We start from the raw sequence: 27,623 nt of genomic DNA on the forward strand, positions 1-27,623 counted from the left end.
CTTGGGAACTTGCGAGAAGCCTCTTGGCTCCTTTACCTTTTCCTCTACCACTTATGCCATCTGCCTGGATGGGTCAGAGTTTTGCTGACCACATGTGGCTTCCTTTGGAAGCATGGGGGACATTTCCCTCTCCAATGACCCTCCTCTTTGGAGAATGGGCACTAATAGGCTTCCTGTTCCTTAGGGTCCTCTTGAACCCCACGATCACCCATCAGGTGACTAACTGGAGTTGCAGGGCCCTTTGAGGGGTCCCATTGTCCCCTGGATCCTGGCTGACCCTAGAGGGCAAGGGCCAAAATATTGGCTTCTTCTTCCTTAACTCTTTTATTTCCTTGACTTTGGTCTCCAAGTTTTAGTTTTAAACATCCAGCTAGTCAGTTTCACCAGTCTTGAAGTAGGAATACTGGCTTTTAACTTTAATGTCTATAATTAATTGTGGTCAATGTTAGTAATGGAAGTCAGTGTTATATTCTTTCTCTCCTATAGGTGATGTCCTATTGACTCAAATTAACTCAGGTTGTTCTATTAGAAGCAGTGCTTCTACAAAACACTAACAGGCAACACTCAAGTTTTACAAGGAAAATACAGAATGAAATTAATAAGAACAAAAACATATTCAGTTTGTATAATAGCTATGAACTAAGAAATATAGTTTTTATAATCCCAAACCTATACTAAGTTATGTATGATATTTATTTTGAAATCACAGTAATCTTTAGAACAAAAAAATCTATCTCTTGAACATAACTTTAAATATGTTTAATTATGGCCTACTTTGGAGGCATCCTGACATGGAGTAAGGTGAGAGGCAGAGTCTCATTTCAGGTAGAGCTGGGTTCTTGACAAATCTTAGGTAAAATGCTTTATTTCTGAAGCTGATCTTTGCCTCATTCTTAAATATCATTTTACAGAGTTTTCACATATTATTTCCTGACTCTATCTGAATATCAGTTAACATAGACAATATTACATCTGAAACATGAATCAAACAGAAAGGCTAAGAGAGCTATTACAAATCCAACTCTCCTTATTACCTTCCAAAAATACATTTAAACTCTCATCCCAATGTAAAGAGTAACACAAAATTATATATATAATTTATTGATAACAGGTTACTTTTATCCAGTTCCAAAACATTAAATGACATGAATACCACTCAAACTGGTTATTTATATAAATCTGGAGGAGACAATTTTAGTTTGGAGAACACCACTTGGTAAAATGCTGTTTTAAGGTTTACAGTTTAAAAGGCTTGAAGAACATGAATACATCTAATACACAAAGAATCCAGTAATGGTTAGGGTCCCAATTACACAGATGTCCTTATTAACTAAGTTTAACTTTTACATTAAGGCATAGACAAGGTTCAAATAGTTCTCATATATATACATAATAATTGTTTATTTAACCAATTATATTTAAAAGACTTTTAAAAAATTTTTTAGTTGTAGGTGGACAAATACCTTTACTTTGTTTATTTATTTTTATGTGGTGCTGTGTATGGAACCTAGTGCTTCACACATTCATGGTAAGTGCTCTACCGCTGAGCCACACCCCCAGCCCTAAAAGACTTTAAAACAGGTTTAAGCCCTAATCTCTTTAAGTCTTAGTTTCCCTAACTAATAAACCCTAACACAAGAATTATCTAGACAGATAAGAGCATATCAATGTTTGGAGACCTTCTTGTTTCTAATCATAGAGAATTAGCATATTGAGGTTAACCTTAGGAAAAAAACCTTTGAATAACTTTAGCTGACTGTGCTGATTATAGCCAACTTAATCACATACATGAACTTTTTGAGGTTTACCTTCTACAAACCTCGTGCAACTTACTTAGACATTCTACAATTTACTTACTATATAAAATACTTCCTCATCCAGAAACATTTTTCCTTTTAATTTTCCATACTAAAATATGTTTCCATACCTATAACTTTGTTGTATCTCTCTTTATTCCAGTTGCTGATTCTTTCTTAAATTTACATCCTGAAAAAATTCTTATAAATTTTCTGAATTTAGACAAATTGTTTCTTTTTTAATGTTAACAATTTATTATTATTATTTGTGGTGCTGAGGATTGAACCCATGGCCTTGTGCATGTGAGGAAAGCACTCTACCAACTGAGCTATATCCCCAGCCCAATTGCTTCTTTTTAATAAGCTTTTCACAGAATTTTAATTGAAAAGAGCTGAAAAAAAACTTTTTATCTATTTACATATAGAATTATACCTCTTCAAAAAAGTTTTTTTTTTTTTTTTTTTTTTAATACCGGAGATTGAATTCAGGAGCACTCAACCCCTGAGCCACATCCCCAGCCTGGCTTTGAATTTACAATCCTCCTGCCTCAGCCTTCCAAGCCACTGGGATTACAGGCATGTGCCACCATGCCTGGCTACCTGTTAGAATTTTAAACCTCAATAAGCTTGCTTTTAGTTTAAAGCCCAGAAATAAGCAATCTTTAACTTTTTTTCATTTACCAATTTATAAAAACACACTTAATGAATACAAATATATGTTAACTTGTGGAATTCAAAAAGCCAGGAGTATTTAAATTTATACTTAGTTGATGTTTTAGTATTTTAACTTTGCAAATTAATCAAATTTCTCTTCTAAAAAATACATGAAGATTAATCCTATTTATGTTAAAAAACTAATTTGCCCATTTCTAACTTAGGTTACACATGAAACCAAGGTATCAAACAAGTCTGGTTAACACTTTAAGTCATTTAGTCCTACCAAAGAAAAGTTCTTAGAAACAGTGGACATTGTTGAACTTTAAGCATTTTATAGACACAAATGCTTTGGCCACCTAGAAAAATATGTGAGTTGGTCATTTCAGAGACATCTTTACACTTACCAATTTAAATTGATCCTTTTCGTTAGGTTTTATTTAAGTCATGTGAACAGAAAGGCATTTGGGTCCTTTCATTAAATTGATGAGTTCTCATTTATCTGTAAGCCAATTTTGGTACCTTGTACATGATATAGACACCAGTACATATATAGACGCGGCATGCACAACTCAGGTATGCACAAGTATCCATCAAACAGACAGGAAACTGATTTGGTAGTGCTTTAGCAGGTATTAAATCCCTACCAGTAGGAGGCAAAAGAACCATCAGATTTAACCCTTTAGAAATTAAAATAGAGCCTATCAGATTTTTACATAGGATGCAGACATGGAGAGGGCCTGGGTCCATTTTCCTTCCCTGTCCCTCAGGCTCGAATTTTCCCTGAAGATTTCATGTATGCCCTCAACTCCCTATCTGCTCAATGAGCCCAAATAAAACAATATTTTATCGTCTTTAGTTTCCTTTTTCCCTTTTGTCCTAGGACTATCTTTCCAATATTTTAACATCAGGCCCAAAGGTCTACCTGGGGCATTTCGGTGTCATGTATTTAACTACCCCTGCACTGTTGTGGCTCCTTCCCCATCCTGCTCTTGTGGGTGTGGTCTCGTATTTCTGAATAGAGGTTCAAACCACCATCACCATCAACACCACCCCCATTTTGGAGGTTTTTTGCACTCATGTCTCAGTCACACTCATACAACCTCTGGGATGTCCTGATCACCAAGGAAGTACTTCTTTCTCGAGAACAGATTTTCCTACCTTGGTCTGCGCACAGTTACCTGGTCACCGAGGTGCTTGCTTGGGCCCTTTCCCTGCATTGCTGATCTACTCTCAGTTCTGGGTTCACTGTGTGCCTCAGGGATTGCAGGTTTCCTCCCCCACTCTGAGGCTGCTGCAATAGGTAGCAGAACTAGTGAATTACCTCATTTAACCCATAGATAGCTATTGTTTCTTTTTTTTTATTATTGTTTCTCTACAGATAAAGAGATTGGAGAACAAAGAGGTTAAGTATTTTCCTACTGTCCCACGGCTATCAAGTGTCTGAATCAGATTTTAAACCCATGCAGTCTGAGATCAGACTGATAAGGACTCAGAGCATATCATATGTTTAACTTCCCCTGCACTGTTGTGGCTCCTTATAGTCCCTGCCCTCATGGAACTTAAAGTCTTTTTTTTTTAATCAGGCAAGCTAAAACACCACCAACAGTGATGTAATTCACTTGTATTTGCTGAGAAGCAACTGAGAAGTACGAATGTTAGTAAAGGCTTGACATCACGGGGCCATCAGGGAAAAGTCAAGGTCATGGATGGAATCTTGGTCCAGGTTCTCCAGTGTGCTCTTTGGCAAGACTAGTCACCTCTCTGAGGCTTCATTTCTTTATTTACAAAATTGATTGTCAATGCCCATTCTATCTGCCTCCAGGCATCTTTATGGAGGCTAAATGAGGTGGCAGATGGAAACAAGGTTTCAAAACAGGAACAGAGCACCAGACAAGGGTTTATTACGGTACCAAAGTGAAACTTTGGTGTCAGTTTGATGAATGAATGAAGGAAGGAATGGTCCTAGCAGCCCTGCAGATTGACTCTGTGAATGACAAATGGGTCCCTTCGGGCCATCCGTTGATGTTTTTCAGCGTCCCAATAAGACTTTTTATCCTTGGCCATGCCCCGGTGCTCCAGTCCCTTGAGTTATTTTGCATCTGATTTTGTGTGAGCCTCCAAGACTGTTTTAGCAATCATTTATTAATGTCTTTTGGGAAACAGGTCTTGCAGTCAACTCTGGGGGGAGACAGACAAATTTGGAATGATCTCTGCCCTCAGGGGCTTCCAGGCTAAGAGAAAAAAATGTTAATAATAATAAAAACATAAGCAATAATGACTTGCAATTATTGAACATTTAGCCCATGTCAAGTTTTATGTTCAGATTTTGTATACATTATTTCATTTATTCACAAAACTTTCTATGAATCACTAGAACTAATGTCCCCCCTTTGCGTACATAGAAATAGATTTAGATAGGCTAAGTAACTTACTCCAAGTTCACACAACACTGAAGCTATAGAGCTTGGCATGAACCTGAGAAAGAAGATATAGAATGAGGTAACTATTAACTGCTGTGGACCCTAACAGGGTTGATAGGAATACTGCTGATGACCTAACTTTATGGTGTCCATCTGCTGAGCTTCTGCTTTGTGCCAGGCCCTGGGCTGGGTGCCTGCTACTATTTTCATTTAATCATCCAGTGTCACAATTTTCATTCCCATTTTTCTCAGGACACTGAGCTAGAAAAAGGCTGCATGCCTGCCCCAGGGCACACCTCCAGTCTGAGCTGGCTGCATCTCTAGCTGCCTCCAGCAGGGCAGAGGCTCCTCCCCCTGCCAATCCTTACCCTGCAGGGCACGGGCTGGGCATCTCAGAGATACACCATAAATATCTGTTAAGTGAATATTGAATAGATGGATTCCCCAGGGCTTGAAACCTAAGCCTAGGAGACACAAATAATGTCTCAAGTGAATATGTGAATGAGCATTATTTAAATCTACCCAATGCTGCTGTGATTACTAAAATGCAAGTTAATTGCAAAGTATTATGTTCATTGTTGCATTTGCATTGTTGTTTATCTTCTCGGTGAGAGGATACTAAGAGTGCAGTTACCATCAGAAGGAGTTTTAAGAACTATCTTCATACAAAAGGGGTCTGTGTGCTGAAAATGGTGGCAGCATCCCTCCACCCTGCGCCACATCTTCAAAGTGCTTTTCCCAGTGTCTGGCACAGTGACCACATGGAGGAGGGAAGCCACTCTCCAAGCTGGGGACAGGACTGGGGCATTGCTCCTGGGCCCACAGACATCTTTCATTTTTCCATGAGAACTGATGCAGTGTCTAATAGCTCTTAAATGGCTATTGAATGCTTGTATGAATGAATTAATAAAGAAAGAAAGAATGAGTGGATTACCTCCAACAGGTGCATGGGGAGTCTGTGGATGGTGTTTTCCCCAAGGAATAAAAAAAAAAATCAGGGCTTCCAGGCCTGGGGTGCCTGCCTGCAGGGTTGGCAGGGACAGGGGGCTATGACTTTCCACTCTGTGTGGGGGGTGATGAGGCTGTGGTTGCACGTCCAGGGGGCCTGGTCTTAACCCTGCTATGACCATGTTGGGGAAGGGGCAGTGGCTGGGGCTTTGTGCTCAGCAAGGCGGTGCTCACCATTTTTTGATGCAGTTTTTTCTAACTCAAATGAAAATTGACAAGAGGTATAATGTTCTCACTTCTCTGCTCCCCACAGGCCTCCCTCCATCACAGTTCTTGAAACTCTTAGAAGTCTCTGATAGATCTTGACCATGAGACGGTGGCTGGCCTTTGACAGGTAAGCTCTCTCCATTCTCCCCACACACCATAGGCACAGCCCAAAGGCCCCTGGGCCAGGATTTGTGGCTGGGAGGTAGGTGGGGATGGCCTTGGCCTTGGATGGGAGAATGGAACCCCACACTCTACGGAGACTTCAGGAAAAAGCCACCCAAACACCCAGAGTCCTGCAGCTAGCAGTTCTGCTGTTGGCAGCAAGAGTGACAAGAGTGTGGGGAGGGGAGCCGGGGAATAGTTGTGACCTCAGATCTCTGCCTTCATGTCACAAAGTCCCAAGCAAGCAACTGCTGCTTTGTGTCCGTTTCCTTTTCTGTCAAGTGAGGCAATAAATGGGACTCAGCGAACAGGGCAGGCCTCAGGCTGGCTGGTCTGGGCTCCCACCCAGGCCCGGGGATGTTGGGGTGGGGTCCTCCATGAACAGTCAGCTCCGTGGTTCTGAATGACTGGCTGAGAGCTCAGAGGAGGTGGTTATGTTAGAACCCACTGAACGGCAGCAAGGGGCCTGGGTCAGCCAGCTCCTTGATGAGTGTCTGTGGCCCAGCCTCTCCTATCTCAGGGCCCTGCTGCAGCTCTTCAGAGAATCTCCAAGCACTCTGGACACCCACCCTGCTCTGGGCAGTGGCTCTGGCCGTGGGCTGCTTGGCTTGCCCTCTTCCCTGCTCCCTCTGTCCTGCAGGACAGTGGGCTGCGTCCCCCAGGGCAGTGACCTTCTAGGGACTCAGCCCAGGTATTAAGCCCCTCTCAGCCTCCCCCTCATCACTAAGTTATAGCAAGGTGACTCCTGCCCCAGAGGGGTGTCTGTGTGGCGGGGAACACTTGTCAATCTTAGAGTTTTACAATTTCCTCTCTTGGCACAACTCAAAGACTTTCATATCTTCTGTGCCAAAGCGGGTTCTGAGACCAGAGAGCTGCCCTCCGGCCCCACCCCATGCCTCCCATTGGAAGCTGGTCAAACCTCCATCTGCAAAACCCCTGCCTCCTTAGATGGTTCCAGACTCAATCACAAGAGCTCTCAGGAAAGGGCTGAACAGGGCCCATCATATAGTAATCGACATGTACATTCTGTGCTCTGCCACCTCTATCCCTGCCCTGGAGAGAGTGGCTAGAAAGACCTGTGAGGGCTTGGGTTCAAAATGGCATGCACAGTTAGTATGTGCATCATAACAGGAAGCGAGGGCACAGGCCTCAACCTTCCTTTGAAAAGTCTATTCAGTAAAACTCTGTTCCAGGCACTGGTAGACTCTGGGGACCCAGTCAGCAATAGGATGGTCCCTTCACAGAAGGGACATGTGGAAAAAGGGGCAGCAATGAACCATGAGGAAGCTCCCCAGCAGCGACTGGTGAAGAAACAGACATGCAGAAGAGAGGCAGCGACACATTCAGGGAGGGTTGTGACTCGAAGGCGTGTGGAGAGGAGCATGTGGTCTGGCACCTGGGGGTCAGTGGAGTTCTTCAGATGAGCAGGACTACAGGAGGGAATGGAGGCGGCCCAGGTAGAAGGACCAGCATGGGCAAAGGCCTGGCTGTGGGAGCCTCCTGTGGTCTGGGCCTCTGTGGCTGGTGTTGGTAGTGACCTTCCCGGCAGAGCTCCTGTGGCAGGGAAGCCTTCCCAGAAGCTTAGCATCTGGCTCCCATCAGCTCAGATGTCATTGGGAGGGTCACACCTTCAGCCAGGCCCCACAGATTAAGAGGAAGGAGGCAGATGAGTTCCATAACGAGGGCCTCTGGGCAGCCTATAACGGTGGCAAGTCAGTGGGAAACTCTCTGGCTTCTCTTGGCTGGGGCTGAGGGCTCAGTGTACCTGCACACCCTGGAGGGGTCTGGAGACATCATTGCAGTTGCACTGGTAGCTCAAGCCCTGAGGAAAGGTGGAAAGATCCCAGATACTTGCATTCTTGGCCACTAGTACTCAGAGGGTGTTCAAAGGACTATGGGGCCCTGGAGGAGCGAGAGTCAGGGCAGGGGCAGCTTGGCACTGTAAGGAAGGAATCTGAAGCAGGACCTGGGCAGTGGCTTAGCCAGGTTGAACCCAAGCAGTCTGGCCTAAGTCCCTGCTCAGATGACCCTGGGCAGCCTTTCTCTAAGCACTACAGGCACCTACAGGGTTGGAGATATGTCTGTCTTGCTTTAGCACCCAGTAGACACTCAGTGAAAATGAGCTCACTAACAAGAATGCACAAAGGCCTGATGACTTGGCCCCTGAAAGAACTGGAGCAGAAAGTGGGGATGGGGATCGATTCTAGGGCAGAGGGAGCAGCTGGAACAAAGACCTCAGGTTGAAGCAGCTGGAGCTGCCAGGAGGTGCTGCCCGGTGTAGAGTGTGCAAGGCTGATGGGGCTGGAGAGGACAGTTTAAGTGGCAGCCCCTGCAGCCCACCTGCTGCATCCCAAAGACCTGGCACCTGCTGCCTTCCCTGCCCAGCCTGCCCTACCTTGGGAAAGGGAGTGCACTGTGCCCTTTGTGGCCCCACATCCTAATTTGCCACTTCTTCCCTCTAAGGTTCCCATACACTAAGGCCATAAGCCCCCAAGAGGTAGGGCAAGTGTGCCAAAGATGTCCAAGAAAGACTACTCAAAACTCACTCCTGTAATGGGAAGCTTTGTGAATGTTCTAGGCTTTGGGAGCAGGGTGGGGATTTGGGGCTTGCTTTGCCTTGTTTTTTCAAAGGCCCTTTCTTTCCTCAAACTAGATGAGCTGCACATCGACACAGGGTTGGGGCTAGCTCCGTGGCTTCCTTGCTGGGCACACTTGGATGAGTCAATTCACTTTTTCGTTCCTTGGTTTCCGTCTCTATAAAGTGGGAATCAAAGCAACTATAGAAATAATTGGGGCAGCATTTGGGGAAACTCTGGGACAATACCAGGCTCAGTGAAAAGTAGTTTTTGGGCTTCCTATTTTGCTAGTGGGGCCTCAGTTTGCTCTATAAAATGAAGCATTAGACAATGTTGATCTTTACACCAGCCAGCCATGTCAATAGCTTTACCATACATACCCTGCATGCCTAAACACACGTGTAATTTAATCATTTGTGTATGGAAGATAAATGTGCAATTTTTAGCCCCTTTTATTGTGTTTTCTTCTGATTATAAAAGTTATACATATGACAAAAGTCATACATATTTATTGAGAAAATTTTGTAAAGTTCAGGAAAAGAAAAAAATTCACCCACTGCTCCGCGTCCATGATTGAGATACTTAGTGGATCCCTCCCCCACTTTGCTGATGCATATGTCCATACACACATTTCAAATATATGCAGGTATTTTGGATGACAATCTGCGTTCTATTTTTTAACCCAAGCTGGGCTCTATCAACAGGCCACTGAGCTGGGCCGTCTGTCCCTGTGCCCAGGAGGAACTGGAGGAGCAGCTGCCTCTGCTCTCCCACTTCTGCCTGGGCGGCTGGTTGGAGGCATCTGACCTTCGGATGTTGCATGTCTCTGGCGGGTGCACATTTGACACTAATTTTAGCTTGGCCTCTCGAGCCCTCTGGCCTTGGGGCCTGCACATAATGGACGCCTTATGTAGACAGCTGCCAACGGTGCAGGAAGAAGTGTCCCACCTTAAAATGTTCCTCATCGCCGGCCAGTGCTCCGCTCTCGGAGAACAAGCTGGCTCCCTGTTCCCTCTCCCATCAGGAAGGGGCGGTTGTTGATGTTCATGGCCCAGCAGGCTGTGCCAGGGGCAGGTGGCCCGCCCCTCACACACGGGACACTGCATCTCTGGACAGGGTAGTGTTTTTACAGGATGGGTTTTGGTTTGAACTGGAACAGCCAAGAGACTTCCTGAGAAGTGGCTGTGGGTGTGGGGTGTCTGAAAAGTCCTCGTGTGTGCGTGTGTGTGTGTGCGCGCGCGCGCTGAGCCTTCTGGAGCCTCATCTCACATGTGTCAACTGTTATAAAGAGACAATGCCATTGGACATCCCACTTTGTCCTGATAACAGCTCAGTGGTTTTGGTGACAACGTTTCCATTTTACAGGTGAAGGAACGGAGACCGAGATTGAGAAGGAATTAGCTTGAGGTCCCACGGCAGGTCAGTGGCAGGGACTTGAAGGTGAATGTGGGTCTCTCTCACTCTTAGTCCAGGGCTGTCTCTGCTCACCAGCACCACAGAGGAAAGGGGCTCTGACCAGGCTCATGCCCATCAGCTTTGTATTTCCCAATTTTTGGTCTTGTTCATCTAAATGGGACTATTTCAAGTTCTGCCTTGGAAGGAAAACATGTTTATTGAAAATGAAGATAGCCAGTTGTTCTGTTTCTAAAGCACAGTTCTAATCATGGAAGATCCTTGCTTCAGAATCGGAGGATCTCCTTTTACCACAAGATAAAGCCCACATACCTTAGCTGGCATTCAGTTTCCATGGTCACTGCATGTGGATGCCCCTGAACCTGGCTCCCCAACACTGATCTAGCAGGATACTTGTGTATGGTTGGGAATTGTCCTTATGATCTGCTTCTTGGACGCTGAAGCTTCCCGAGGCAGGACATCCATGGGCTATTTATTTCCATGTCCATGGGCCCTGCACTGGCCTGGGTACAGTCAAGCCATTAAATGTACTGGCCCTCACCTGTTGTCCTTCGTTGGAAACATGAGTTTTAAGCCAGGCTTAGAAATAAGCTGAGGCCCGCCCAGCAGCTGCCAGCCCAGTAAGAAGTAGCTATTTGGCTATATTCCCAAGAGGGGGCTGCAGGGCCAAGTCAGAAAGCCCTGGGGAGGCTGGGAATTGGAATGTGAAAGATTCCCGGGTGTGTGCTGAGACTCACCCCTGCCCCCATGGCCAATCTTCCACCTCCCCCCAGCTCCCTGGCCCTATGGTGACAATGCACCCTGTGTAATACATCCCCTGCCCCGACAGTGGCTCTTTGACCCAAGTCGGATACTCTTCAGGAACAATTCATAGCAGCAGCAGCACAGCTGCTCTGGGGGAAAACAAGTTTTCTAGGGATCATTTGGGCTGAGGGAGGACAGGACCCTTGCACCAAACAGTGCCCCTCTGGACCCAGCCCCTCAGCCTTCCAGACAGAGATGCTCTGGCTATTATCACAGGAAAGACAAAGCTTTTAGAGTCCCACTACCTAGGTTCTGGCCATTTCTACCACTTAGTAGCTAGGGGCTCCATCTCATTGAGCCTTAATTTCTTTATCTGCAAAATGGGATTCATGATTCCAGCTTTTGGAGTTGCTGTATCTCATGGGAAAGTGCTTTTCAAATGTCCAGCACAGCATCAGGCACCGAGCAAACGCCTGGCTGTGCTCCTTCTCCTGGAGCCCCCCTGAGACATGCCCTGGCTACCTGTGAAGGTGGTGGTCTCTGGGAAGAGGTGTTGGGTCCATTGCACATGACATACCACTCTAGCCACAAGCCAGTTCTCTGGTTCTGGCATGTTCTTAGGGGTTTAGCCAAGGACAAACCTATTGCTTACTGATATAACCCACGGAGAAGTGGGTTTTATAATAGGTTCATTTCCCTACACAGCCAGATTTCCAGGATCTTTTTTTTTTCATTCACTTATTTATCCTACAAGTATCTCGAGAGCCAAGACCACCAGACAAGTGTTGTAGCAGCTGTACAGACCCTACAGGCCATGCAGGGACCCTTTCTTCTAGAAGCTCACTTACCATCTAATGATCATTATAATGCAAGGTGAATAAGTGGGAGGTGACCTGGGAAAGGCAGGCCTCTGGGGGAGAGCATGACCACTGCCTACAGGGTTGATTGGGAAAAATTCCTTGAGGAAGGTGGTACCCAAAGGAGCCCATTCAAAAGCCTAGAGGAGAAACCATCCTGTTCTCCAAAGAAATAAAAATAGCCAAGAATGGACTTAGGGTATTCTAAATTGGTGTATAAACAGAATCTGAATAAAAATCCCAACACATTTTATTCATAAAATGATTACAAATTACACCTGGAAAAATGGACATGGATGAATGTCCTAGAAAATTTCAATGTGAATAAAGGAATAGACTGTGTTCCAATGGACCAAAACAGAGAGCCTAGAAACTTCTGTCAGAGTACATGAGGTTTAGTATGTGAAAGCATGACATTGAACATGAGAGACGAAAAGACAGATACTCCCACCATGTTCTGAAGACTACTTGGTAGTGTGGAGGGACAGCACCAGCTCTGCACTTTGGCCCTTGCACCCCAGTAAGTTCCAAGGTGATCAGAAAGCATAAAACCATAAAGGGCATAAATAATGAGGGAATACTTATATCACATTGTGATGGAGACTGCCTCCTTAAGTATAAAACCAAATCCAGAAACTGTGAAAGAAGAGAACTTGAAATCCCCAGGCAAAACCCCATAATGGTCAAGGCTGAAGGAGGGGGAACAAACTAAGGAAAGAATTTCCACACGCGAATGAGGACGAAAGGGTTAACGGTACTCAGCCGCAAAGAGCTCTCAGAATGAAGGGAAGATGGATTGCCAGTAGAAAAGCGGCCAAAGATGTGAACAAGCAATTCACAAGAGACGAAAGACTTGGGATCGCATACGACAAGAGGAACTGACAGTCAAAGGACACACATTACCGAACCAAGATGTACTTTGGGGGGCCTATTGCAAAGAACAAGAGCACTTGGGGAGGTAGGAATGGGAGGCAGGAGCTCTCCAGCACTGTTGGTGGGCTGGGACTGGATACTCACCGTCTGGAGGGGAGACGTCCCAGTACCTACCAACACCTCCAGAGCATCACCTTCAACTCGGTAGCTCAGTTCTACCTACAGTGCCCAGGATTGGGTATGTATAAGAAGGCAGCAGAGAGCATTGGTTAAGAGCGTGGAATGTGAGTTCCACTAGACCAGGGTTTAGGCTGTGTGACCCTGGAAAAGTTACTTAATGCCTCAGAGTCCCCATCTGTCAAATGAGGATAACAGTCATCCCCCCCTCTTAATGAGGTATGTTGTGAGGCTTAAATATTTACAAAATATTTTGTAAATATGTTGCTAAATATTTACAAAACTCAGCAGAGAGCTGGGTCCACAGTAAGAGCTGAATTAATATTTTTTATTATTATTATTATTATTATTTGCCCAAAAGGATGTTCACCACAGTAGTGTGTATAATAGTAAAGAATGAGAAACAACCAAATTGTCCATCAGTAGGGAAGTACCAGTTAATGACTGAAGGAAGGTGCATAAACCTTTATTTATTGATATGGAAAGCTGTCTGATATATTAATGTATGATTTTTTTTAAAAAAAAGAGTTGAAAGAGTATAGGAGGTATGTAGCACACAGCATAGGATATGTGTCTGGGTATCTAGAAGGGCATAGGTGCTTATTGTTATCCATAGTACTTATGTTCTATAAAGTTCCCACAAAAACTGAATTAGTGAATACTGAGTCATTGCTCCTAGGAGCACTACAGCATTAAGTTTCTCTGAGACTCTGGTCACAGCATTTTTGTCAACAGTCAGTACATAATATCGTTCTATGTGTTCCTGTTTAGAGACACCTGAATCAACATGGATTGCTGATTCATTAGCACTGAACTCAGAGCTGACAACGTGTACCTGGTGCCTGAGTGAAGCTTACCTAACATGCTTCTTTTCCATAAGGCACTTCATAGCTTTCTTGTGCTCAGGGACACTAGACAGCACTTCAGCAGGGCACTTGATGGCCGTTTTAAAAAGTAAAATCACCAAAGAAGCACAAAAAAACATGAAAAATGTGGCACTGAACAGTCCATAGAAGGACACTTGTTTACAGTACGGAAGCTAAAAAAGAAGGCAAAGCATCACGTTGTTTGGCCTCATCTGGGAACGTCAGGTGACTCAAAAATTTCCCCACTCTGCACATTTGCAAATGACTGTAAAGTGAATATTGATTTTGGGGTTACAAATAAGTTTCCATCGAGTAGGTAAATTTGCAAATCTGAATCTGTGAATACTGAGGATTCACTGTATCCTAAAAGATGATGTGTTAGTCTATTTGGGTTGCTATAACAAAATACCATTAACTGGCTAATTTATAAGTGATAGAAATGTATTGCATCCAGGTCTGGAGGCTGGAAGTCCAAGACCAAGATAGATGTGGCCTCTGTTGAGAGTCCACTGTCTGAGTCGTAGATGGCAGGAGGAAGGGTCTCTCTCAGGTCTTCAAAAGGACACTAATCCCATTCACAAGGGTTCTGCCCCAGGACCTAATCATCTCCCAAAGGCCCATCTCCTAATACCATCACCTTGAGGGTTAAAATTTCAACATAAGAATTTTAGAGGGACACAAACATGCAGACCATGGCAGATGGTCATGCTCATGGTAGTTGTCTAAGAGTCAGGACTTCAGGTGAAGTTTCTTTTTCTCTTTATTCTTACAATGCCTGAAATTTTTATAGTAGACACATGATATAATTAATCAAGGCAATAAAGCTACATTTATTTTAGAGAGAACTTGTAATCAATGACACTTCATTCTCAAGATAAAAACCAAAACTGAGAATAGTAAGAAGCAAACATTGTTATATATCACTTACTATGTGCCACACAGACTTCTAAGACCCCTGACTTTTAAAAATATTTGCTTCACTGTGTTTCCCAGGCTGGCCTCAAGTTCCTGGGCTCGAGGATCCTCCTGCTTCAACCTCCTGAGTTGCTGGCACTATAGGTGCATGATATTGTGCCCAGCTCTCTTTAATGTATTATTTCACATGCTTCTCACCAAAAGATGGGTTCACAAGATGGGTTCTATTACTGTCCCCAAAACTTGGGCAAGAAAACTGCAGCAAAGAGAGGTCAGACAATTTGCTCAAGGTCACATCCAGTAAGAGGCAGAATCCAGATTTGAACCCAGGCAGCCTGGCTTCAGAATCTGAGCGTTCAGCAGGCATTCAGTGAATGTCTGTTCATGAGCATTTCCTGGCCTGGCACCGGGTTCTGGAGATGCCCAGGGGAATCCGAGCAGCCTCTGCCCTGAAGTGCTTCCCATCTGGATTGAGTGCTGGCATTTCAGCTCAGGGGAGGAGAGGCCTTCCTACCCCAGCCCGAGGACTCAGAGAAGGTACCACCAGCCCTGCACTCCATGTCTCCCACAGACTGCCTCCCTTTGCTCTCTGGCCCCTGAGGATTAGCCCCTGAGCTCTCTTCTCGGCATCACCCTGGCCTCCTCTAACTTGGAACTTTATGGCCATTATCTTGCTCTCACCTGTCCAACCACATGAGCTGGTGTCAGAAATTCCTGTAACCCAGGGACTCGGCACATTCCTCACACATCTTACCGATCAGTAAAAGTGTACTGAGTGAATATACAAACCAGCAGATAGAAATGCCAAGAGTCTGAGATCCCCCAAATCCTAGGCATACCGGGTTGTAGCAGAGTAGTTGTCAAAGCTTCTGAGGCTCTGAGGGTCTCTGGAGGCTGAGCCGTTCTGCCAGGAGCCTCTGTGACCACAGGATCAGGAGGCCCAGCTGACAGAGCTGCAAGACCAACATTAGCCAGGGTGTTGTTCCTGCGGCTTCTGAAAATCCCCCACCCTCTGGGGGAGACTAAGAAAGGGCCCGTTCAGCTTCTCTTGGCACTTCCAGGGGGAAGGCTGGGATTGGGACAGGCCAGGCCAGGGACATCTTTTTTAAAATAGCTTCATGCATATTCAACTGCTCCCTGAAATAGTTGGGTGGCTATTTTAAACAGCTTTCTACTCAGATGCCCACACGTAGCAGCATCTACCTTGAGCATGTAAGCCAGCCAGAAGCAAAGAAAAGGGTACAAGAGGACAATATTAGGAGCTTCTGGTGGCTTCCCTCCGCTCCTCCCCCACCCCTTGGTGTGTGTTTCCTCTGAGGGACTCTCTTACATGAAACTGAAAGTCACAGTTACTATGACAACCTGCTGAAGGAGGATTCCCATTCAATGACCTTACCACCAGGGTCCCAGGGGCACAAATACTCCCAGGCAGCCAGACCTGGCCCTCGGTTTGCTTCTGAGTCTCTCTGGGCCCATTTCCTCCTGGTTTACACACAGTTGTAACAGTCTCCCAGCCGAGTAGAAACAGAGGCCAAGGGAGGGCAGGGAAAGGCCTGGCCTAACCGTGAGGGGTTGAGGCCACCGCACAACCCAGCTGTGAGGGTACACAGAGAAGGACACAGGACTCTGCCAAGGAAACACCTGGTAACAAGTAAGGACTGAGACATTCAGACAGGCCCTGGGCCACGTGCCGGGAGACAAAGATGGTTAACCTCTGTTCATGCAATGAGCATAACTGTAAGTACATTCACCTGACCTCTGACTTTGTTCCCCCCCCCCTCCAACAAAAGATTCAAAAGAGAAGTTGGAAGCATAAAGTGATAAGTACTGGGGTTAAGGTGAGAATGCAGGTTCACAAAGGAAGGAAGCTGTCTCTGGGGAGCTGGGAGGTGAGGCTTGAGCAGGGAGCTCAGAGCTTTCCTGTGAGACAGTAGGTGGTAGCCTGTTCCAGGTGGCTGGCACAGGGCACATAAAGGAACAGAGGCAGGAGGCAGCAGCTCATGGTGGGGGATGGGGTGGAATGAGCAGAAGAGAGGCGGAGTGACCCTCTGTGCCATGTGCCTGGAGCCTTAGGGGCCCTGCTGTGTCAGAAGAGCTCTCCAGGGCCACGGCGTGACGAAGCACTCCCTGCGTCATGATGGAGAACAGCAGCAGAAGGAAATGGGAGGACGCTGAGAGCTTCATGGTGGCAGGTGTGGTTCTAAGAAGGAGTTCAAGTTCATTCCCTCTTCTCAGAAGTTGTGTCAAAAATCAATACATACAAAGAACAGGGAGGCCAGAAACCTGGGCCCCAGAAAGAGGGCCCATGAGGGGCCGTCACAGGGCCCCTGGGCTTCCGCACGCTCAGCTGTCCAGGAGATGTGGCAAAGGACCACTCCTTAGGTGTCTGAATTTAGACTCACTGTGATGCCCCACAGTCTTCCAGGAAAAGTTCTGCTCAGGACATCCTGAGCAAGGCAAGGAACAGTGCTTGGCTACCCTTGAGAAAGATGGTCAGTCAGAGGGAGAGGCGGGAGCCACAGGTGGAGCAGAAGTGATGAGCCTGGCCACCCAAGGGCATCTGTGGGGCAAGGTCTGATGGCACGGTGCTTGCGGTGTGGCTTCTGGAACCACCAGCAAGAGTCCTGGGGCCTGGAGGCAGCCTCATCTGTCTCTCTGTTCATTTCCTCTTGTTCCTCTAAATGCATGCACCCTTTTTTAGTCTGATTTATTCATTTCACTCATCCAGCTGGAGCTGTGGCTGGGGCTCATTGGCATAGATAATGGTTCCTTTCCTGAATTTTCAGGGATTTGTGAAACCCCTGAAATTCAAAGAAAACGAGTGCCTATGCCCTGCTCATTTTTCTGGAGAGATAGCTCATAGCTTTTAGCAGATTCTCACAGGGACAGGTGACCCAAAAAAAAAAAAAAAAGGTTAAAAACCACTGATGGAGATGGGGGTTGTTTTATTTTAAAACAAATGATTTCACCCTTTGGTGGAGAAGCAGGGTGAGAGAATGCCGAGAGAAATCCTAGTTCTTCACTGAGCTATCTGAGATGGTGAAATGGCACCGGGGACTCTGCTGGCACCCCCGTCATTGCTGGGCAGCGAGTGTGTGTGGACTAGGCACTGAGGGCCTCTGAGGAGGGAGCCAGATCCCCGACCAGGGGTTCTGCTCTGTTCCTCCCTCTCCCCAGCCACAAAGTCTCTGCGAGACCACAGCCCAGCCTGTACTTGACAGGTACCCTCTTGGTTTGGATAGATTTAGGAAGCTGGGAGAAATCTAAGGAGAGAGCATCTAGTCTAGACTTTGCATATCGAATGAGGCTTTGAAAAGAAGGGGCAGCTAAAGTTCATTGATCAGCTATAAGAGTAGCATCAATCCCCTGCTAGAAAGCCTGCAGTCGCTACCTGTCTCCACATAAAAGCCAGAAGCCTTATAAATGTCTTCATGACCCCAGGGATGTGGTCACCAATGACTTCCCACATCCCAGGTCCTCTGGCCTCTATACTGTTCCTCAAAGGCTGACGTGGGGCCTTTGCACTTGCGTTCCTGTGCTGGGGAACATGCTCATGGGTCAGTCCCTCACTTGCTTCAATGTCCCCTTCTCAGTGCAGGCTTCTCTGGCCCCTGTTTCACATGGCAACACCTCCTGCTGCCACCACTCCCATTTGCCATTCTCTTTTTCTGTTTCTCTGGATAGCTCTGACCTCCATGAAACATGTCCCTGTCCAAGGACTGTGCCCAGTGCCTGGAACAATGCCCGGCCCCCAGCAGGTGCTCAATGAACATCTGCAGAATGAATGAGTGTCTCCTTCCCCTGCCCCAGTTTTTACATACCATTTTTACACACTATAATCTCATGTGGATCTTATAAAAACTCTGCAGGGTGGGTTTTATGCTCCTTTTTCACGATTGAGAACCAGAGATTCATAGCAGCTGGAACCACTTCCTAGGTCCTGGGGTCTCGGAAACTCTGCTCTCCGTCTGTTCTCCACCCCGGAGGGCTTTGAGACTGCCCTCACCAGGACTCCTTGAGCCAGACGAGTGACTGTGTTTGTGCGTGATCCTGTCGATAGTTAAAGTTCCTAGCAAACTGGCAATCCAGCTGAGTCCAGTTTTGAAGTGTCCTGGAAGTGGTCAGGCATGTAAAAAGCAAATAACGGAGAAAAGAAGACAATTTTATGGGGCTTTTGATGAATTGCATCTTGCTCATTTTTCTGTGTGTTTTGTCCCCCACGCCCCACCAGTGCTGGGGATTGAACCCAAAGCCCCCACACACTAAGCAAATGCTCATCCACTGAGCTACATTTCTAGTACTTGCTCACTTTTCTGGAAGGGATTACTAACATGATGACTTTGGACTTTGAAAGTTAGCCACAAGCCAGACGTAAGGCCTGAATGCCACCAGACAGCCATGACAGGAGGCCACTGTCATGTATATAAGCCGGTGCATTTGCTTGTGGTAGAATCCATAGGGATCTGTTCTCACCCCATACACAACAGTCCCAACACACCCTGCCTGCAAGGCAGGCTGGAGAGAGAACTATGCTACAACCCCTGCAGGTGTCCGGTGCTGATTTTGGAGAATGTCAAAGATGAGTATAACAAAGAATGTGCCTTTAGGGAACTTAAAATCCAGCAAAAGAAATGGATGGAAAACAGGTTCTGTCCACATGTGCTTATTTATTCAAACCCTTACCTTGTTCCCAGAAGGATCCAAGGTAGAATTTGGGATTATGATAGAGTAAGTGCTGCAGCTGGGGTGGGACCGAGGCTGGATGTAGGGGTGAAGCATCATGGCCCCGTATGGTGAACCAGCAGGAGGCCCTCGTGGCTGGAGTGTGGGCAGGTGAGCCTTCAACTGAGGTATGTGCTGGGAGCTGGTCCTTCCTCCCAAGTGGCTCACAGTACAGTGGAGGAAATGGGCAAGCAGGCAAAGCTCTTCACCTATCTGCAGCCGTGCTCCTCACTCTCAGAGACCTGCTCTCAGTACATGGAAAGCCCCAGACTAACGGGGCCTGCAGCATTTCCTGTGGTGACGGAGGCAGATGCTCCTATAGGCCTTGGTCCTCCTGCATCCCTGACTTCAGGCCGCACGTATCACAGTCCCAGCAGAGCTTCCGCTCTGAGAAGTCACACCTTGTATTCAAACAGCAAGCTTACAGAGCACAGTCATATCTGTCCCCTCTCTTGTCCCTCCATGAGAAGGTCAGGGGAGGGCCGATTTCCCATTATGTGGATGGGACAGCAGAGGCTCAGAGAGGCTAAGCCTCATCCTGGGAAGTGGCAGAGCCAGCATGGGAGTCCAGGCAAAGGGGCCTGAGGCACCGTCCACCCAAGCAGGCAGCTATTGAGACAGACTTGGGCACAAGACCACGTATTGGCAAGAAAAGGTTCTGTGGTTATTGGGAGAACACTGGACTCTGGAATCAGACTGAGCTGGGTTCAAATCCTGCCTTCACCAGCCATGAGCTGTAGAGCTGCCCTAACCTCCCTGAGCTTAAGATTTCTCACCAGTGACATGAGAATAATAGTTTGGACTTGGCAGGATTATTGTGAGAACTAAATGAGATGCTGTGTGGAAGCTTACCTAGCAAGGTGACAGCGGATGAAAGCCAACAGGTCTCAGCACAGTAGAGTCTAATCTCATCTAATCCTCCAAGCAACCTACAAAGAAGACCCTATTACTTCATTATACAGGTGGAAGGAAACAGCCCAGGGAGATGGCAAAACACTCACAGCCAACCAGTGATGAAAACTGGCCCCAGAGCCTCAGTTATTAAACATGACGCTGTCATTGCATCTCAAATCATTTTGTTGATGAAGCTTGGCCTACACAGCCTCAGACACTGGCCAAGTCCATGCAGATGACCCCGACCCTTGCAGGAGGAAAATGCTGTCCAGAAAGGAGGCCCTGGAAGGACCAATGGAGCCTGACCCCAGAGGAAATGGTCAGCAGTTGTGGCCTTGGAAAGGAAGGGCTGGAGGGTCACAGGCACCAGGCAGAGCTGCAGGGCCAAGGTGGTTGGTGGCTTTGTACTAATGAAGTGATGACCTGGAATCCAGCAGGCTGGGCTTCCCTTTCCCACTTCCTTCCTGTGCCGACTGTCACTGTCCTGCTGAGTCACCTGCAGGAAGTCAGGGTGGGGAGGCAGAGAGTGGGGAGACCTAGGTCCTCCTGAACCTCTGTCCCCAGCTCACCTCATGACCCTAAATCAGCCACTTCCCTTTGCTGGGGTTCAGTTTCCATATCTGCCAAGTAAGCAGCCTGACCCAAATCTCCAGGAGGTCAGCAAGGGCTTTTTAAGGACACAGTGCTTTCTGGAACATAGTGCAGGACAGAGGACCACCAGTTAGGGACGAGTCACTAGGCTCTATAGAAACACTCCTGTGCTCCCTCACAACCAGCCGAGTTTTTCCACAGTTCCTGACTGTCATCAAGAGTCTTAGGACCAGGAGGGTAATGGAGGGTAGCCCCTCCAAATGCTGGCATGGTGACCACATGGGTCGCCACAAAGGGCCCACCCACAGGCCTTTAGTCCTCTTCTAACTTAGTTACTATCTTCTGGCACCTCCTTGTATGCAGGTTCCTGAAGTTTTATTGAGGCCTGGGCCTGGCGAGGGCCTTTCTAGATCTGTGGGATTCCCAGCACAGGTTCAGTCTTGTGGGAAAATACACAGCCAATGCGGGCCTTCTCCCAGAGTCCAGCAGTGACCACATCCTGCTCAGGGCCATGCGGGAACCCTTCCATTCACCCACACCCACAGGAGCTGTTTTTGCTACAACAATTTCCAACCCTATTTAGAAGACCTCTCCCTAAGGACGCCATATTCTGAAGTCAATGCAGACTCCCTTCTGCCGTGGCCCACATTTCACGGTCCGACACACTAGGATGTCTGGGGTCCTGCGAGGTGGGGGAGTTTATCCAGGGCTGGAAGGCTGCCTGGTGAATGGTGGAGCAGGGTCATGGCACCCACCTTTGCCTCCTTCCACTGGAGGGGTGATCACATGAAACAGGAAGGGGGCCATTGGGCACATGACTCCAAATTTAAGGCTCTTCTATAAGCTGGGGTTCGGTTGGTTTCATGTGGCTTTTGAGCCCTTTCTGATGTGTCCACTGTTTCCGCCTCAGAGGTCAGCGTCTCTCCTGTCCTTGGGGCTGTAGCCTTGCCACCTGGCTTGTGTGGTTCCCACTTGCTGTGTCATTTTTCTTTAACTGGACACCATTTCTTCTCCTTTCCCACCTCCCACTTGTCCTCCTGGTAAACTCACATTCAAGGGACCATTTGCCTGTCGCTCCTTCCAAAATGTCCCCCCAGACCCTGTCCCATCTCTTTTGGCAGCACCTCTGTACATGTTTCTGTTATTTCATTTTTCACCCAGCTTGGTGGCAATGTGGGTGCACATCTGTACTGCTCCCGGAGCACCAGGACTGTGTCCAGGTGAATCTGCGACCTGGAAGGTGACAGCTACCCCATGAATGTCTGTTGGAAGAAATGGCAGTGGGTTTCCCAGGGGGACCCTGAGTGAGCTGCAGCCTGTTGCTGAGGCTCAAAGCGGCATGATGACGGGACATCCCTGGGAGCCCTGCCACTTAGAGGCTGTGTGTCCACACATACCGCCTGTCCCCCATTGAGCTTCAGTTTCTCCTCTTAAAAAAAATGGGTTAGCCTCTCAGGTCTCTCTAGGGCTGGCACGCAGCGGTGATTCTGGAACTCTGTGAGCCACCTTTGCCACGCCCTGACTGCTGGCCACGGGGCATTCGGTGGGTTCTGATCTTAATTCCCTGCCCCCCTTCATCAACCATCCCAGTGCCCCCTCAGGGCCTGGCCAATTCAGGTTCTGGGTCTCAGGAAGGAATCAGACTTGATGCCCACCCTCAAGGACTTGCATCCTAGTGACAAAACAGACATATATATGAGAGCAGCATGGTAACCACAGAGTGCCATGGGGACCTGGAGGAGGCCAGCCCCAGGCTAGCCCATGGTAGTGGCCAGAGAGAACTTCCCAGAGAAGTAGGCCTGAGAGACCCAGGGAAGCAGCATGCACACAGCAAGTGCACACAGCAAGTGCACACAGCAAGTGCACACGGGAGCCACTGGGTGTGGCCAGTGGTGTGGACAGAAGGTGCGTCAGCTGCTCCAAGGTGCTGGGGTCTGTCGGTGCCAGTGCTTGGCTGTGCCTGTGTGCCGACATGTGAGGGAGAGAGACTGGGTGAGGGCAGGGAGGCCAGGCTGGTACCCCAAGGCCCTTGGGAAAGAGCTGCCCAGCTAAAGGCATGGTGGCAGAGGCTGGGCTCGCTGGATTACGTAATTGCTGGGGAAACGTCATCTGGGAGGGTGTTAGAGGAAGGGGTGTGTGTCTCAGCAGGGCTACACCATTCCCAGAGATGAGCTGGGAGCAGATTTGTAAATGAACTGGGACTCACAGATAGTCAGAAAGAACCTCCAGGCTGGGGCAGCCAGCCTCCACGAGGAGAAGTAGACACATCAGTGGCAAGGTGGCAGCAGTGGGCTTCACACACAGCCAGACACAAGGCCTCTCTCTGCGCTCCTCTCTCCATCCACCGGCCACCTCCATCCCATTAGGCTGGCCTCTGGGGAAGAGAGAGGGGCAGGTGAGCTTCCTACCTGCTGGCTTAGAGGTCATGTGCTGGACAACCTGTGTCCATGAAAGAATTTAGTGTCAGGGCCTCTGGTGCTCTATGATTCATCAACCAACCTGGGGTGTGGCAGGCAGGAGGCCGGACGCCAGACAGACACCTGCTGAGCATGGTGCATTGCCGGAGAGAGAGCACGTCTTTCAATTTCAAGTTGCCCCTAGACTCCTGAAGCCCATGGATAAAATGCACAGGCCAGTCCTCAGCTTCTAGGGAATGATAAGGGCTCTGGAGTAAGACAAACCTTGAACCTCAGTTTCCTCGTCTATAAGTGGGAATGATCTTAGTGCTGCCTCCTAGGATTACTATTGTACAATTAAATAGATGTGAAATGCTCAGTCCAGAGCTTTTGGCACATGGTAAGTGCTCAGTAATTGGCAACTGGAATGAATTCCATAAAAGGAAAGCGCCTCCACAAGGGGTGTGTCCTTTTCAATTTATACTCCACATACTGTTTTTTTTTTAATTTAATACCATTGTAGTAAGAACACTTGAGATTAACAAATTTTTAACACTGCATTTTTATTGACTATAGATGCAGTGTTGTAGAGCAGATCTCTGCACTCTGTTGTCTTGCATGACAATGGTTAATAACTCAGCATAGTCTTTTAGAGATTCAGAATGCTCTCCAAGGGAGCAAGTAACCAACATGGGAACCAGGGGCACAGGGAAGTTTCTGTACAGAAGTAAGTATTATGCCTCCTATACCATCCCTTCTGCCAGAGGGGACCAGATCACCATGGGTCTGCTCAAAGAGAAGCAGGTTGAATGTGGTGTTGGGTCAGTGGGCCGAGCCACGCCAAGCCAGACCTCTTGACTAGGCTAACAACGCTAAATTACATCCCTGCATACAGCTTCATGCCCCAAACCTTCCCATTGTTTTAGCATTCATGATGGAATTAAGAGTTTGGAAAGGAGGAAGAGAACTGGAGTTTGAGCCTGGGGCCACAAGTGACCTCTTTGTCACCTTACACATGCTCAAGTCAGACTCTCAGCCTAAGGGGTCACAGCAGTTCAGCCTCAGTGGAGTGGCCTTGTCTCAAGCCTGGTCCTAAGCTGACCTACAAAGGAATGGCTGTGTCACACTGGCAGTCTAGGCCTGTGTAAGACAACCCAGAGACCCATATGTGCTTTGGAAGGGACAACCAGTGTAAATGAGAAGGGGGCCCAGTAGCTGTGGCCTCTGTTTGAGGCAGGATCTGGACTTGGCTCCTGTCAGTATGAGCCACAGGGCACAGCTTTGGGGATCAGATCCTTAGCAAAGTGAGCTGAACCTGAAATTCTGGTTAGAATAGCAGGACCCCCCTCAAGTCAGACCCCCCAGACAGATATCCCACCCCCAGCATTAGAAGGCTATGAGGTGAGCAGAGGCAAGTCCAGGGCACCCACAGGCATGTGGCTTATGGTGAGAAAAGTCATTCGAGCCCTAAGTGGAGCTCAGTTTCCCACATCCTCCCAGGCCCGGGCAGGGTGAGCTCATGAGCTCAGGAATGGGTGGGGCTGAGCCTTCAGATACTGATCTGAGATCCTGGAGCTGAGCAGAGGCTGGAGGAAAGAGTGGCACCCTGGTCTGCACAAGGCCAGCGGAGCCACAGATGGCCCTCACTGCCTTGTGGCTGGTCAGCTCCCCTCCATCTCAAGGTAGTCCTGCCACAGCCCCCTCCCCCAATGCATGCCACTTGGTCCCTGGGCCCTTGAGAGAGGGTGAGGAAGGACCAGCAGCTCCTGCTGTGAGTGTAGGCAAAGGAGGCCCAGCACCCAGCTGGCGACGTGGAATGGTGTCCCAGAATGAGCACTGGATTTAGGCTTTGAAAATAAGTCCAAGTCCAGGATCTTCCTCACTCTGGCCTCTGGGAACTGTCACTCCTTCACCCACAAAACGGGGTCCCAGACAGCATGAGCCGTGGAAACTCTAGGTCTGCCAGAACTGGATGCGTATTAAAATGAGCTGAAGAGTGGCTTTGGAGAGGTGGGAAAAAAGAACATCTGCCCAGCCTCTGCCTCTGCCGTGAAGGCCTGTCACCTTCCAGCCATGGTCTGAGCAATTCTCAACCTGGATCCTTGAGACCACCCCATGGGCAGTCTCACCCTGGCCCCGGCTCCTTGTGGCAGTACCTAACTATATGCCTGGAGACTTTCTCCCTCTTTGTGCTGTTTCTCGGCTGGCTTTCCAGACCCTAATCCTTTAGACCATGTAGTGGGAGTGGTCTCTGGGATGAGCTGGTTGGAAAGTGTGCTCAAGGCTGCCCGCCACCACCGACCATCCGTCTTGGGACCTCTTGGCTAGAAAGCTGTCACAATCTGAGCAGTTACCGAGCTGGGCCTGCAGGGCCTGGTCGGCCCTGGAAACCTGGCCCCAAGGGGGAGGCAGCACTCACTGTCAGTGCACTCACAGTGGCTGGATCTGATCCCCTTCTCTAGAGATTGCTGGGATGGGTGGGGATGGTTGGTGACAGAGCTGGGAGACGGTAGGAGAAGGCGCAGGGTGGTGGGCCTCCAGGGAGAAGGTGGGTGGGAGGAAGGGGCAGAGGGCAGGAGGGAGGCTCTGGGAAGAGGAAATAGGTGAAGCTGCTTCTCGAGGCCCACAGGAGTTCTGAGCCCTGACCTGGTTGGTGGAATGGGGCTCTGAAGAGTTCCAGCCTTGGCCAGGGCTGACTGGGAGGGCAGGGCTAGGCTGGGGGCAGGCGGCCCTGCGGGCTCCTGTGGCCAGCTGCCTAATGCACTGTGGCCATGCAGGGCCTGCTGGCTTAGCCTCTCTCTGGAGCCGAGCATCCAGGTCCCCAAGGCCCAGGAGTGCAGCAGCTGCAGATGCCTCCCAGGAACAGGCGGTGGGGATCTCCAGGGCAAACAGAGGAGAATGTCCTGGCCAGCCCCCGCTCGAGGGAAACCTCCCCACGGCCACAGCAGACAGCAGGTAAAATATATTTATTCCAAGCAGCAGTTTTCAGACTTGCCCTTGGGAAGGTGGCACAAACAGCCCAGCCTCCCGGACAGCCCTGCACAGAGGGACGTGCCCTACCCCCACCCCGGTAAAGCCAACAGCCCATTAGATGAGGACTCAAGGTCAAGTTCAGCCTTTTGGAGCCCTAGCCCTGTCTTTTCAACTCTGTCCAGGGCAGACTGGCAACAGCCTATCCAGGAGGCATTAACAGGCTCCTGGCTTCCGTGACCCATCACCACTTCCTGGAGCTGCCATCTTAAGGACCCCCCAGAAGGGTGGGAAGCTGGCCCCTCAGGCAGCCCATCCCAAGTCACCGGAGAGTTAACAGCCACGGGTCCATGTTGGATGCTAACTGGATTCTGAGCTTCATGGGAGTTCTCCTGCGTCCCTCTCTTCTTTTACCAATGGCCAACACTCATTCTTAGAAAGAAGGCAAATGGAACTATCTTTCTAGAAAGAACTTCTGGATTTAAGCTCAGCCAAGGTTCTCCTAGCCAGAAGCCAGGCTGGGCTCTGTCACTAGATTCGTCTCATTGTTCCACGTGGCAGCCTCTGAGATGGGCAGGGAGCACTATCCCATCTTACAGAGAAGGGAAGACAAGCCCAGAGAAGCTAAGAAACTGGCTCAATCTCACACAGCTAGCCTGACAGAGCCAAGATTAGAGGTCACCTCTTTAATGACCCAATGTCCCTTCTCTTCTTTCATGCCACTGTATTTCTCTATTGTCACGAGGATTAGACAGAATGGTACAAGTGAACTGTGTCAGAGTAGTGTGTCCCTCTCGGTGCTTGCTCATTTTCATTACTGGTGCTGAGGGCACAGGAGGCACAGAGCATAGTGACAACCCCCCTCCCCACCTTTCCAAGGTAGGCATCTCCAAATGACACAGCCCCTCAGTGATGACGCTACGGTGGGATCAGGTCTGTGATCCCAGAGCTTGGAACCGAGAAAAAAAAACCCACTGTGGCAGCTCCTAGGGGTTCAGTGGTGAGCACAGCACACACATCTTTCCAATCATGGAGCTCATACTTCAGAGAGGGCAGCCAGTCATCAGCCAGGAAATCACACCAAGAAAATGACATTAACAATGTCGTTACCTGCTGGGCTCTAACAAGGAAGGCCACGGTGCTAGGGAGTGTATCCCAGGGACCTGGTTTAGTTGGGGGTCAGGGAGGGTTTCTGTGAGGAGGTGACACACAAGGGGAAATAGAAAGGCAGGAGAGGAGTCAGCTGGGTAAGGAAAGGATATAGGCAGAATGGTCCAGGGGAAACACACAGCACATGCAAAGGCCCTGGGGCAAAGAACTGAAAGAAGATCCTGTGCCTCAGATTGAAGCAGTCCTTGGAGACCGTGAGAAAGATTTTG

General features: G+C 48.4%; 1 protein-coding gene across 1 annotated transcript in view; it reads left to right on the forward strand.

Annotated features, from left to right (window-relative positions):
* Positions 1–27,623, forward strand: part of HIVEP3 (HIVEP zinc finger 3) — a 464,171-nt gene that overhangs the window by 300,926 nt on the left and 135,622 nt on the right. The window contains exon 3 of the mRNA XM_081305082.1: positions 6,135–6,215. The gene's annotated coding sequence lies outside the window, so the exon portion shown is untranslated. The remainder of the gene's footprint in view (positions 1–6,134; positions 6,216–27,623) is intronic.

This window comes from Spermophilus citellus (genome assembly GCF_964194105.1).
Source record: "Spermophilus citellus genome assembly, chromosome: 9".
NCBI classification, from domain to species: domain Eukaryota; kingdom Metazoa; phylum Chordata; class Mammalia; order Rodentia; family Sciuridae; genus Spermophilus; species Spermophilus citellus.